The following is a 12,438-nucleotide window of genomic DNA, read 5'->3' as shown; positions in this document are numbered from 1 at the left end:
GCCCAGCAGAGCCATGTCGCCGGCACGGTAGCCGACGTTTGAAGGAGACGGGACAGCAACCGCTGCAGAGAGGAACCACAACAAAACACCATCACACTGTGACAATCTAACATCCACCAGGAAGAAAACCACTTCACTGTGACATGGAAGAACCAGCTCAGATGATCATACAGTATATCTTCTATAGATTTGCATAATCAGTGTGGCATCATCACTAAAGCTCCAGCTGTTTCTTGTGTTGGCACCTGTAGTGGAAAACTTACTCAGCCAGAGTTATTATTTGATGGACTATCATCTATAAGGTTTGATTTAAGGGGGAATAATCTTCTGTGATGATCTTACCGGGTATGACCTGGACGGAGAGCGCCGCTGTGCCAACTTCCCCTGTGGTGGAGTCCACTGCTCTAAGCTGCATGCACAAACACACACAGCTCAGACAACTGCCAAGGAGTAAATCTCACTATGACTGTGAAGGTGTGTGAGATGAGGAGGAAACACCCGAGTCACCTGAAGCGCAAAGGACTCCGTCTTGACGATTCTCTTCAGGATCACGAAACCCTCTGAGGTCACGTTGACATAACTGCTGTACTGCACCTCGTACTTCATATCTGGATTCACACCCTGACACACACACAAACACAAAGAAGCTGATCAAAGCAATTTGGTGACATCAAAGTAAAGTACAGAGCTGAAAGAACAATTCATGAAAATATACCAAATCTGGCAGTTTGGGACACAATTCTTCAGATTATTTTCCTAAATTGTAGATAATGTCCAAGAGTCTGAAGAGATTTTCCAATGTTTTGGTCAACAATTTCAATCTGTAAAGCGTGAGGTCATCAGTAAAAGGCAGTGCTGGAGTGTCTCATCAGGAGAGGCGGGAGGAATCCCAGTGGGCTGCATGACTCCTCACCAGCCCTCCGTCTCTCTGTCTCTATTACTCATTGTCCTCCCTTAACATAGGGCAGAAACATACTTGCTCTGAGACCTGGAACTTCTCGGAAAATGAGTGCCACTTGGGAATGAATAATACAATATTTCCCTCATTTCCCTGATATTTAGTCATTTAAGTCTCCCTGAGTGGAAACTGTCAATCTAATGGTATTTCTGTTCATCATAAAGGTTAAAATAGTTCAGCTTTAGTTCACAGTCGGAAGAAACAAGAATTAAAAATGTGAGCTTTGTATATACATTTATAATAAACGAACACTTCTTAAATTATAAATCTACTCTTGTTACCAGGTAGGTTTCAGTGTTTTGCCCTGTACTTGGTGCTGATTGGCTCCCCTATGAAGAATTGCTTAAGTCGCCTTATTGGTTATTAGTTATCTGCAAAATTCCATCTAAAGTGTTTTGATTTGAAACCAAAATCTTACAAACTGAAATTTGTAGGTCTTTGAACGTCATTTCCACATAAACAGGACTCACAGTGGCAAAGTCCTCATCCCGGGCCCGGACCCTGAAGGGTCGGTTGGAGCTGCGGTCTCTCAGGATCATACTCTCAGGGACAGAGTTGCTGTAGATAAATCCCTCGAAGCGCTCCTTCTCAAAGCGAGGAGGGTTTCTGCTCTTCTTCATCACCTCGATGTTCACCTGTGTCACTGCAAACTGATCCCTGTTGGTCACCTGAGATGCCTGAGAGGAAGCATGGGAAATGAAACACACAACCATGATAAAGCTCTTGGTTCATTAGGGCCTCTTTATGTTTGCAGTGATGCATCAGAGCAGGTTCATTACCAGCACAGTGAGCGTTATGGGGCCCACGATGTCAGCAGCTTTAGTCATGGTGATGTTGCCAGTTTCCTCATCAATCTGGAATATATTGCCGTCATTCCCTGGAAATTAAAGAAATGATCAATCAACAATAGACTAGTAATGGTGTAGTAAGTTGAGAAATGGGCCAATATAAAATGAAAACAGTAATATGTCATTGTGAGTTTTTTTAATTTAGAACTTTCACTTTAAATTTCATCATACACTGTAAATCAGTATGAGAGTGAAACAATGGAAAGGTGCTGTGCAGTATTAATAGTAATGCGCAACTAATAGTAATGGCAAAGGGGTTGCTAGTTTCTGCTACAAGATGATTGCTTGGTTGTTTGAAGTAAAGTCATATTCACATGTGGTTATGCTGCAAACAAAGCCAGAAACCCCCAATAACTGCTGCAAAATGGGCCACAAAGTTTAGTTCAAACCTCTGAGGATTCTGTAGCTGATCTGCTCGCTCCTGTTCTTGTCTCCATCCCTGGCAAACACCGGCCCGGGCTCCAGAACCAACGGACCCTCCTACGAAAATCACAAAGCACTCAGGCTATTGCATCACTCATCCATCATAAGGCAGTGAGTTCTGACCTTAAAGCAGCTGTAGACTACGGAGTGTGTCCCTCACCTCTTTTTCAGTCAGATTGACTTTGCCCTTGTAACCGGGGCTGACACACAGTTTGGCGATCCCTAAGTTAGTCCTTGTACACGGCTGAAACCAGGGCGGGCGGTTATCCACGTCTCTAACATGCACCGTGATGGCGGCCACAGACGTGAAGAAAGGCATGTTGGAAGTTGAACCGTTGAATGTATCCTGGAACAGAAGACACCTTTGATTGGGCCTGAGACCAAATAGAACAACACACACCTCCTGGATGTTAAACGTGTGCGTACCTGTACATGCAGAATGAGAGGGATCTTTTGTATGACATCATAATCCACTATGCTTCTGACGAGAATCTTTGGAGTGTGGATGTTCTCCAGGCGGAAATACTTGTCCTGCTATAACACAGAGGATTCAATTCAGCTTGACTTCTGAACTATGAACTCTTGATTTAGTCAACAACATGACCTTTCAACCTGACCCCACCCTCAGTACAAACATGCTAACTGTGCATTCATGTTGCATTTACTTGCTTAATATACTAATAAACTATATACTATAATAAACTCTTTGCTAAATTGATGGAAAAGGAGTCGATTTGTGACATTTTTCATTCAACCAGCATTTTGTTTTTTAGATTAGATTAGATTAGATTAGATTCAACTTTATTGTCAGTGAGCAGGTACAGGTACAAGCCAATGAAATGCAGTAGCATCCAACCAGAAAGTGCAAAAGTGTACTATTATATATACAGAATACAGAATATATACAGAATATATACAGAATAAACTATATACATTATATATACTATATATACTAACTATAAATATAAATTAATAAATATGTAAATAAATAGTGCAAGGAGTCTTAGTGCAAAACGGAAGTGAAATGGAAATGATCAGTGCAAACAGAAAGTTGTGCTGTCTAATAGAGATTTCTGGTTTCTGTAGACTACAGTCATGTTACCTCCTTCAGTGTAGAGGGCCCAGGCTGAAATGCTTATAACAACTGTTTCTATGGTGACTACAGCAGTCCTATACAGTCTCTATAGCACAAGTAGACATTGTCTTACTGTTGCAGACTCTAAGCGATAGTACAGTGGCTGTGAATCCACATCTGTAGCTTCAATGAGCCCAATGCTGGAGTTGATAGGAGAAAGCTGCAAGATACAAACTCAGAGTCAATATCAGCCGACTCAAAGCTCAAACACAGTGCAGAGACACGTAGACACCAAAGTCTGGAAGAATCACCAGCATTCACCTCATTCACTTCTAGCACGTAGTGGTTTTGCATGAAGTTTGGAGGATTATCGTTCACATTTTCGACTAAAACTTCAACCGATTCGTTCACCTGGGAGAGAGAAAAACAACATTTACTCACTCTGTTTATTAACAGCATTATCATACACACTTTTTGTGGAGTAAACTCACAGATATGGATCCTGTTCTGCTGCACTGCACCCACACCAGAAGAGCTGCACTGGGCAATGACTGCAAAACACACATCAGCTGTGTCAGAGTGAAAGGTTATGTGCTGGCAAATAAACATTCCCTTTACTTCAGCCTACAGGTAAGCAAAGAAATTCAAAGCTAAAAACGAGCTGTCTTAAATGTCATATCTAAAGTTCAGAAATCTGGAACCATCTTTACTGTGATGTTGTTTCTGTATTGTATTATAAGGGCCAGCAAAGCTATTTCACAATTCATTTCTCAGGCATGTTTTGACTTTTATGAATAGTAATAGCATAACATTTGACATGGGAAGAGGAATTGAGAGTTCAATGCAACTGAACTTGTTTCCTGGCTCACTGAAGAATCGTTTGATTCTGTCCAATCAGGTCCGATCACAGTGTTTGGGAATTTCCACTGTGCAGAATCTGCCAACTAAGCTTTGACTATTGTTAGGATAAGATTTGTTTTCCCCTGACAAGCAGATAAATCAAATGCTCACAGCAACATAAAGTTCAAATGTAAGACAAACTACACATTTTCTCCTTGTCTCATTAGTCTCAGATGTGATTGAAATGGATGACCTCATAGTCCAGGCCTTTCTTCACCATCAGCACGTCCCCTTTAAGGTAGAACAGGTCTTCAGGGTTCACTGTGATGCTCAGCGTTACATCGCTGCCAGAGATGATTTTTGCTACCAAGACGTCAGCGGTGTTGTTTTCTGGGACGGACACGGGACCGGGAGGAACCGTGCAAACTGAGAGGATCGAATAAACAAATCACTGTTTCAAATCAAACAATAAAGAACTGATGAAGAATTCAGATCAATATGGATTCTATGCAATAAACTGTTGGAAGTTATATGGTGTATGTAAATATAATCCTAAAGTTTATTACCTAAGAATGTCTGAGTGTTTATTTACACACACACACACACACACACAAACACCCCCCTCATAACCTACGACTGAATACATAAAGAATACATAATCTTTAACCTTCATTCTAATCCTCATCTAGTTGTAATTGTAACGTTAACACTGTTGAGTCTTAACCTTGAATTAGTCTTCAATCAGTTAGAACTATTCCCACCTAAAGTCTAATAAAATATCAAATAATAATCTTCCACTCTGTTTCTCTCTCTCTCTCTCTCTCACACACACACACACACACACACACACACACACACACACACTGCACTCGGCCTCATCAGCATCCATAGCTGCCCTCCTTCCTTCCCTCACTGGCCGCTGATGACGCCATTAGCAGGTCAAGTGTTCTCTACTCACTTCTTTGAGTCGCACAAAGTGTACAAAAGCAGGCAGCGAGGATGTATCCAAAGACAAAGTTCACAGGTTTGCTCTTCAATTTTAGTTCCATGTCCTGATTACAGACGCACCAACAAATGAAGTCCTGAGGAGGATGAGGAACCCGTGGTACCAGCTGGTACTTCTCCACATAATGCCCCGTCTGTGCTGCCCGGCGAGTGGGAGTCGACTACAGTTGCAATGTTTGTGACTTCATCTTACGGGCATATATTGCATTAAGTGTTTGCCAGCAGTGGACGAGCAGCCTCCCACGAAAATACTTGCATCTGCTTTAGCTGGACGGGTCCCTCTGTATCAGTGAGCCAGCTGCATTCTGGGAGGAATCCACCAGAAGAATGCTGGCGGCCTGAAACCTTTCTGCCGTATCTTATGGATGAGCTTTAGGTTAGATTGACCTGCTTAAAGTGACGTGTCAGTCACCATGACTGACATGCATGGAGAGGTTCAACATGTGTGATATCGATTGATGCTCAATATCGCCAGTGTGTTAATCTTAAAATGTAAAGGCCTCATCATCAGATCAGAAGGCCAAATCATTTAGATCCTAATTTGATATGAAAACACTGCAAAGGAAGCAGAATAATGCACATGTGGGTTATATATTCAAGAATAATCAAATGTGTCAATTATTTGAACAGTTCTGTAACAATATACAATTTTTGCAGGCTGGTTTCTGTGACTGCTTTCAATAAGGGCAGAATCCTAAGAGCAAAGAATAGCAATTCTAATAGAATGCTGATAGAGTGATGTCAATCTTTAAAGTCTTGCTCTTATTTTGGAGGTTCACAGCATTTTCCTGTTAGACTAATTTGGTTTTGTCTTTCACACAGTAACCAATGACAGAAAGATTTACCACTGGCGCAACCAGGGACACGGGCAGCTGCACATGCAGTACTGTACACACACACACACACACACACACACACACACACACACACACAAACATAGCTGTTGTACATTACACTGCCTGGACACACACACAGCAGTGCCCCTCCCCTGGTTTCTCTGTGTGGGAACAACGGCTATACAGTGTCACATGAAGCTCTTACATTGTGTGTCCATGCAGAGATGGTGCTGGAAAAACACTCCGCCAACAGTGTGTGTAATTTATTTCACAAAGGAGGAGTAAAGACACAATCTATGATCCAAATGAAAACTTACAGGACGCCGCACAACCAAAGTTCAGAACGTCACGACTGGCTGCCAATCACTGCCACAATGATTCTATCAAAACTTTGTTGAATTACATTTTCATAATGATCAACAGAGAAACTATAAATACAGTTGTTTCTTTATTTCTTTAAGTCTGACACCATGATTACACGTGTGAATATAACTTTGATATATTTGAAGTACTAATTGTGACTAACCTTCACATTACCCCAAGGAAAAAAATATTTAAAAACATGAATTAGAGCCAAAGTGTCCCTGCGATGATGTGATACATTATCAGTGACACTCAGTTTACAGTTGTTGACTTTATGCATCAACGTGTCTGTGGTTTCTGTTGTACATTGTTTGACAGCAGCTGCAGTTAACACGTCAGACCCAGTAGAGGGCGCTACAGGATGATCCAAACTCACTGGACTTGAAACCCTCCTTTGTCTCGGGACACAATAGAAGCATTTATTTTAGTTCCTGTATTATGACATCGTTTTGTCTCTTTGTAGTTTATGTCTTTTCCCTCCTACAGCCAGATTATGGACTGGAGAATTCTTCAGCGCTATTTATATACAGTATAACGTTCAAAAACAATGATGCAGTTTATTGTGCTGTGTACTGCGTTGGTTGAGAGTAAATCTGTATTGTTTTATTTGGTTCTGTCATTTGGTACTTTATCCTGTGATGAGATCCTGACAGTATGGGCAGAAATAAGCATGAAACTAGTCACTGTTCATGCTCTAAAGATGCAAATTAATTCTGAAATAACTAATGTGACAAATGCACATTATTAATTTATGTCTTAAAATTGACTATGACTATCAATATGCTCTAACACAAACACCAATTAAGTTTACTGCACTCCCTGAAAATACTAAATAAAATATGCATATGTTAACAGATGGACTGGCATACATACATACAAGTTACAAGAAACGTATTCAGGTTTTACATTTATTTTACTGAAGCATTAAGCAAAAATGTTATATTTCCATATATCTTCCATATTATATGTACTAATGTTCACAGTGTGGATGATGTAACTGCAAGTTGGCGTTTGTGGGATTTAAACAGGGAAGTTAAGCTCATTAGAGTCCTACTTAGTGGAATTCTTGGTCTGCATAAAGTAGAAAGGGAGCTGTTGGTTGGATCCTTCATCCCTTTGGATCTACTGGACTAGAGAAAAAGAGGAATCAGTAGAATTGCTTTAAATGCACCAATCAAATATCAATCATTTCAAATATCAAATATGTTGATCCTCATTTATAGACTGAGATATAAAATCACAACCCTCCATTCATGTTTGACATTTTATCTCGTCACCGTCAGCGTTATAAATGTATATATATATATAATATCTGCTCCAAATTTGACAAAACTCGGACAGATGATATGTTTTACCGCTGCGTTCTGTAGAGAGACTCTCACTGGCCTGACAGAAAACTGAATTTGAATGAAAAATGGATAGATGATCCGTTGTGTTCCTGACAGGTCGTCATCATTCATGTTTCCTTGTTGATAGTGGCAGTGACTTCCTGGCTGTGACCTTGACCCTGTGATGTCACACACTGGCACGGCTGATGCTTCAGGTCAGTCACATGGATGTGAAGGTGGGAAACAGAGTGGCCAGTGTGAAGTGACAGCCATTGTGTTCATTAATATGCAGCAGTGTAGGAAACGTGACACGCTCATCTGACCAGGAGGGAAGAACTGGACCTTCAGTACATTTACTTGACTATACTAGTAACATGTAGGTATTGACTTCAGGGAGACCTCACTTTACCTCCTCAACGTTTCCGAAGTAGAAATTACACTTTGTAATTTACTGCATTAATCAGAAGGTGTAAATATTCATTACAAAAATGTTTACAACAAAACAAACAGAGGATAAGCTCATAAAAGGTAATTCAGCTGTTAAGGCAAACATCTTTTGTAATAATAATGTATGGATGTAAGGAATTCAGGAATTTCAGGAATTCTGACGTGAATTGTATTCCTACATTTTACAGCTGATACTTGTTAATACTTGTTTAGCTTCATTCTAGACTTTACTTACTGTATATTAGCTATTTCTATTGTAATACTTTGACCTCTGCTTCTGACAGATGACCTTTGACACAGAGCAGTAAGCATGTTTGCACTGAGCCAACAGTTGGCTGATGCCTCAGGATGAAGTCTCAGCCTGCTGTCACAATCTGTTCTCCAGTGGTCTCTTGTGACTCAGTCATCTCAATACATTTCATTCCATTTCTATGAAACCTTCGTTTCGCGAAGGACCTCTGGTAAAGTAACTTCACACAAGCAGTCAAGTTAAGGTAGTTGTCTGTTCAATGAGCATGGTGACCATTTCATTCAGACCATACAGCATCTCTACGGGTCTTTCATTCATCATTCATTCATTCATTCATTCATTCATTCATTCATTCATTCATTCAAACAACTAATACATCTGTGTCTGAGCTGTCAATGTCCTTGTGCAGACAGATCTCCATTCACAGCAACTCACAGCTCCCACTCAAATAACTTGATGAATCAGAGCAAGCAGCGCACGGAGGAGGAGGCGTTCTGACGTACATAACTTGTAGGTGGATTTGGATCAGTTGAAGTTGTCATCACTGTATGTGTTTCATCTACACCTGGCTGCAGAGGTCTCATCACTGTCAACACTCGGATGGCGTCCCGATCACACTCTGCAGGTGTTCACGTCTTGCATAAACGCGCAACCTCGTTACCGGAATAACAAGAAGGTTAGTTTAATAAGGCGCCGTGCGAACAGAGTCGATGATTAGAGCCCTGAGCTTGCAGTGATTAAGAGAAACAGATATATAAAGGAATTTGACATTTGGCCTGTTGCTTTTTCTGTCCAGTTTCACCTAACTCACAGTTGAAAGCAGTAATTGTGTGTTCTAATGTACAGTATTGTTGTATTCTGTATACTCTCACATTATCTTTATCTTTATGATAAATCCAGACAGGCAGGCCTACGGAGCATCTGGGCCCAAGCTCGCTGGTACCATAGAATGAATTGAACACAGAACACTGACTGAACCAAAGAATAGAGGTCATAAATAAATGATGACGTCTTTTTTTAAAACCATATTAATAATATCTTATGAAAGTGAATTTTGAAGCTCGTCTGCAACTGAGCTTCACTGGACTAGATGCAGTTTTAGTTCAAATCCTTTATGTCACAGCATCAAAGCTGCTCAATCAGGTCAAACCAACTTGCTTCTGTATCTATTTGTATGTATGTTGCATCATATCTACAAATGCATTCGTCTGCTCTTGTAAGGGAGGCAGTAGTCGAGTGGGTAGAGCTTCCGCTTAAGAACCGGAGGGTTGCCGGTTCGAGTCCCTGCCGAGGTGCCCCTGAGCAAGGCACCGAACCCTCAATTGCTCCCCCCTCTGCGAAGGGTGGTAATATAATGTAATGTAAGTCGCTTTGGATAAAAGCGTCTGCCAAAATGATCGTAATGTCCTGTGTGTGTGTCACTTTGTCTCCCTGCATGAACGTTATTTGTCTCTTTTATTTTGTTATTATCTGTATTCTCAGCCAGTGTCAAGGTCCCCCCGCACACACACGCACACACACACACACACACGCGCACACGCACGCGCGCGCGCACACACACACACACACACACACACACACACACACACACACACACACACACACACACTCTACCCTGCAGTAATTAGTCAGATCCCATCAGTCAGTTGTGTCTCTCAGCGCTCCTACAGCTTATGAATTTTTTAAGCTTTCCCTTCTTCTTCTCTTCTCGCTGAGTTCCCATGTTTTTAAATATCGCTTCAAATCCAGAGGAGCAGTCACTCACCTCAATGACTCATTTTTCTATTTTCTATCTAGGTGGAGGAGGAGGAGGGCTGGGGCATGGGGAGGGTTTAGGGGGTTGAAACCCTAGACAACCTGCAAGGTTTCAAAAGCGTCACATCATCATTAAAGAACCAATTGCCCCTAAAAACAGTGATCGGGTGGCAGAAGATCCAGCAAATACTGAAGAGAACAAGAACTCACACAGCTCATCTCTCGCATTTTTGCCTTTGACCTTGAAGTGAAAAGCCCTTCGTCCATAATCCAAACACACACATGCTTTAATGATGATTTACTGGAGAGGCAGAATCACTAATGCACATTAGTACATGTTTACTTTTTAAGGGCTTTTTTTCCATATGATGATTTGAAGATGATTTCAGTCGGTTTATCATCTTTCTTTCATCTGAACACTGAAGTCACTTTTAGGGACAAAGGACATGTTGTGTTTTTTATTTTGTCCTAAGGATTTCGGTCACTGTGAACATCTGCGTTGTGTTTTCCTGAACATGGTTGCGTCACCTTTTCCTCCTAAGGCTCTGTGACCACGTGCAAAGAGCTAATTCTTTATGACTTCATGCTAATGTTATTCACTCCACTGGACAGATCTGGTTTCAAAAGCAAGAATTAAGTTGGGACGTGGTAGTAAATGCCAAAAGCTGCAATTATTGTCGCAGAAATACTGTGTTTATGAGTTTAAAAGATGAAACAGTATGAGGATGGACCATTGCAGCTCCTCACTGCCTCCTTCAGACAGAGTGACACCTTGGGAACACCACTACCTTCATAGCCACTGCTTCTATGCTCTCCATTCGTTTTCTCCAGTTCCACTCCAATATTTCATAAATCAAGCATCCCGGCTGGGTTGTGCCTTCAGACACTTCCACAGAAGCCCTGACTGTCCATGGAACCTCAGGACTTCATTGCGATGGCTTAATTGGCTTCCAGCAGCACTGGACATGCAACGATGTTTCCACACACACATCTGATTCCTCTGTCACATCCACAACACTGAGCTGGTCACACAATACGGACAAATGTCATAAATGCATTTCACTGTAACAACATATTGTCACAGACACACACAGGCTCAATGTCAATGTGACAGGTATCATCAAGACTTTCATTATGTAGCAATCTGGAGAACATGCACCTAATGTCAACATATCAAATGTCAAGGTAATTTATAAAAGCAGTGGCTTATGACGGAATGAAACACTAAAGGTTACAGCTCTGTGGCCCAGTTTAACCATCATTACATCCAAGCAGTTTATGATGAAAAGAAGATAAATGAGAGAAGTGAAATGTCAGTATAATGTCAAACATACGTTGATTAGTCATTTAATCAGTGTGGATGTGGATTAAACTCCAGCAGGAGGCGCTGTTTATCGCTGTGACAAACCTCAGGTTGTCTGATCCTGAGACCTTTGTAGCAGTGAATCGGTTATTTTCCAAATGTATAATAAAAAAATAAAATGCTTGGCAACCGCCTCTGCAGCTAATCTGAAATTAAAATCAAGCAGCACTTTATTAGAAAAGACGGACACACTGCCAAACTGGGAAATCAGGTTGTTATTATTAGAAATGAAATGAGTCTTCAAACTGTCAAAACGGCGTGCTGGCTGCTTATTGGCTCATTCATTCATTCATTCATCCATCACCTCTGAAGATTGCCTTTTCATGTCTCTCAGCAGGATAGTAATGATTTCAATTCATCTTGGCAGGCAGGTGGGACATGATCCAGAGAAGAACACACTCAGTCTGCCTGATGGTGGCGCTGCAATAAACAGTTCTACACGTTGGTCTTTAACTTAAGAACTGTAAAATCAAAACCCTCGATCGTGGCGCATTTAATGACCAATGAAGTGAACGCACACACACACACACACACACACACACACACACACACACACACACACACACACACACACGCACACACACGCACACACACACACACACACACAGACCTGAGCTACTGGATTTATGTGAGCTGCACTCTGATTGGTTGAGCTCAGTCGCTTTGACTCTGAACACGCTGAGGAGAGACGCGGATCCCATAACGCTACACATGATTAGCTACATGCTGAACAAAAGTGAAATGAAGACTCAAAATCAGGGATAAAACCACGTCGAGCGAAGTCCGGGTTATGTTTTTGGATCCGGATCCTCATCGTCCCCAGAGAAGAACCGGATCTATTCGTGTCGGTGCCGCTTACATGCGGGCTGCTGAGTGGGCTTCATAAATGAAAACTGCACCAGAGAAAGTTTTCAGTCGGACAAGGAGCCCGTCAGACTGCGGTGACG

Source organism: Genypterus blacodes, unplaced genomic scaffold (assembly GCF_046128005.1).
Source record: "Genypterus blacodes isolate CSIRO-AG114 ecotype Tasmania unplaced genomic scaffold, CSIRO-AGI_Gbla_v1 ptg000067l_1, whole genome shotgun sequence".
In the NCBI taxonomy this organism is placed as follows: domain Eukaryota; kingdom Metazoa; phylum Chordata; class Actinopteri; order Ophidiiformes; family Ophidiidae; genus Genypterus; species Genypterus blacodes.
This window is presented reverse-complemented; position numbering follows the sequence as displayed.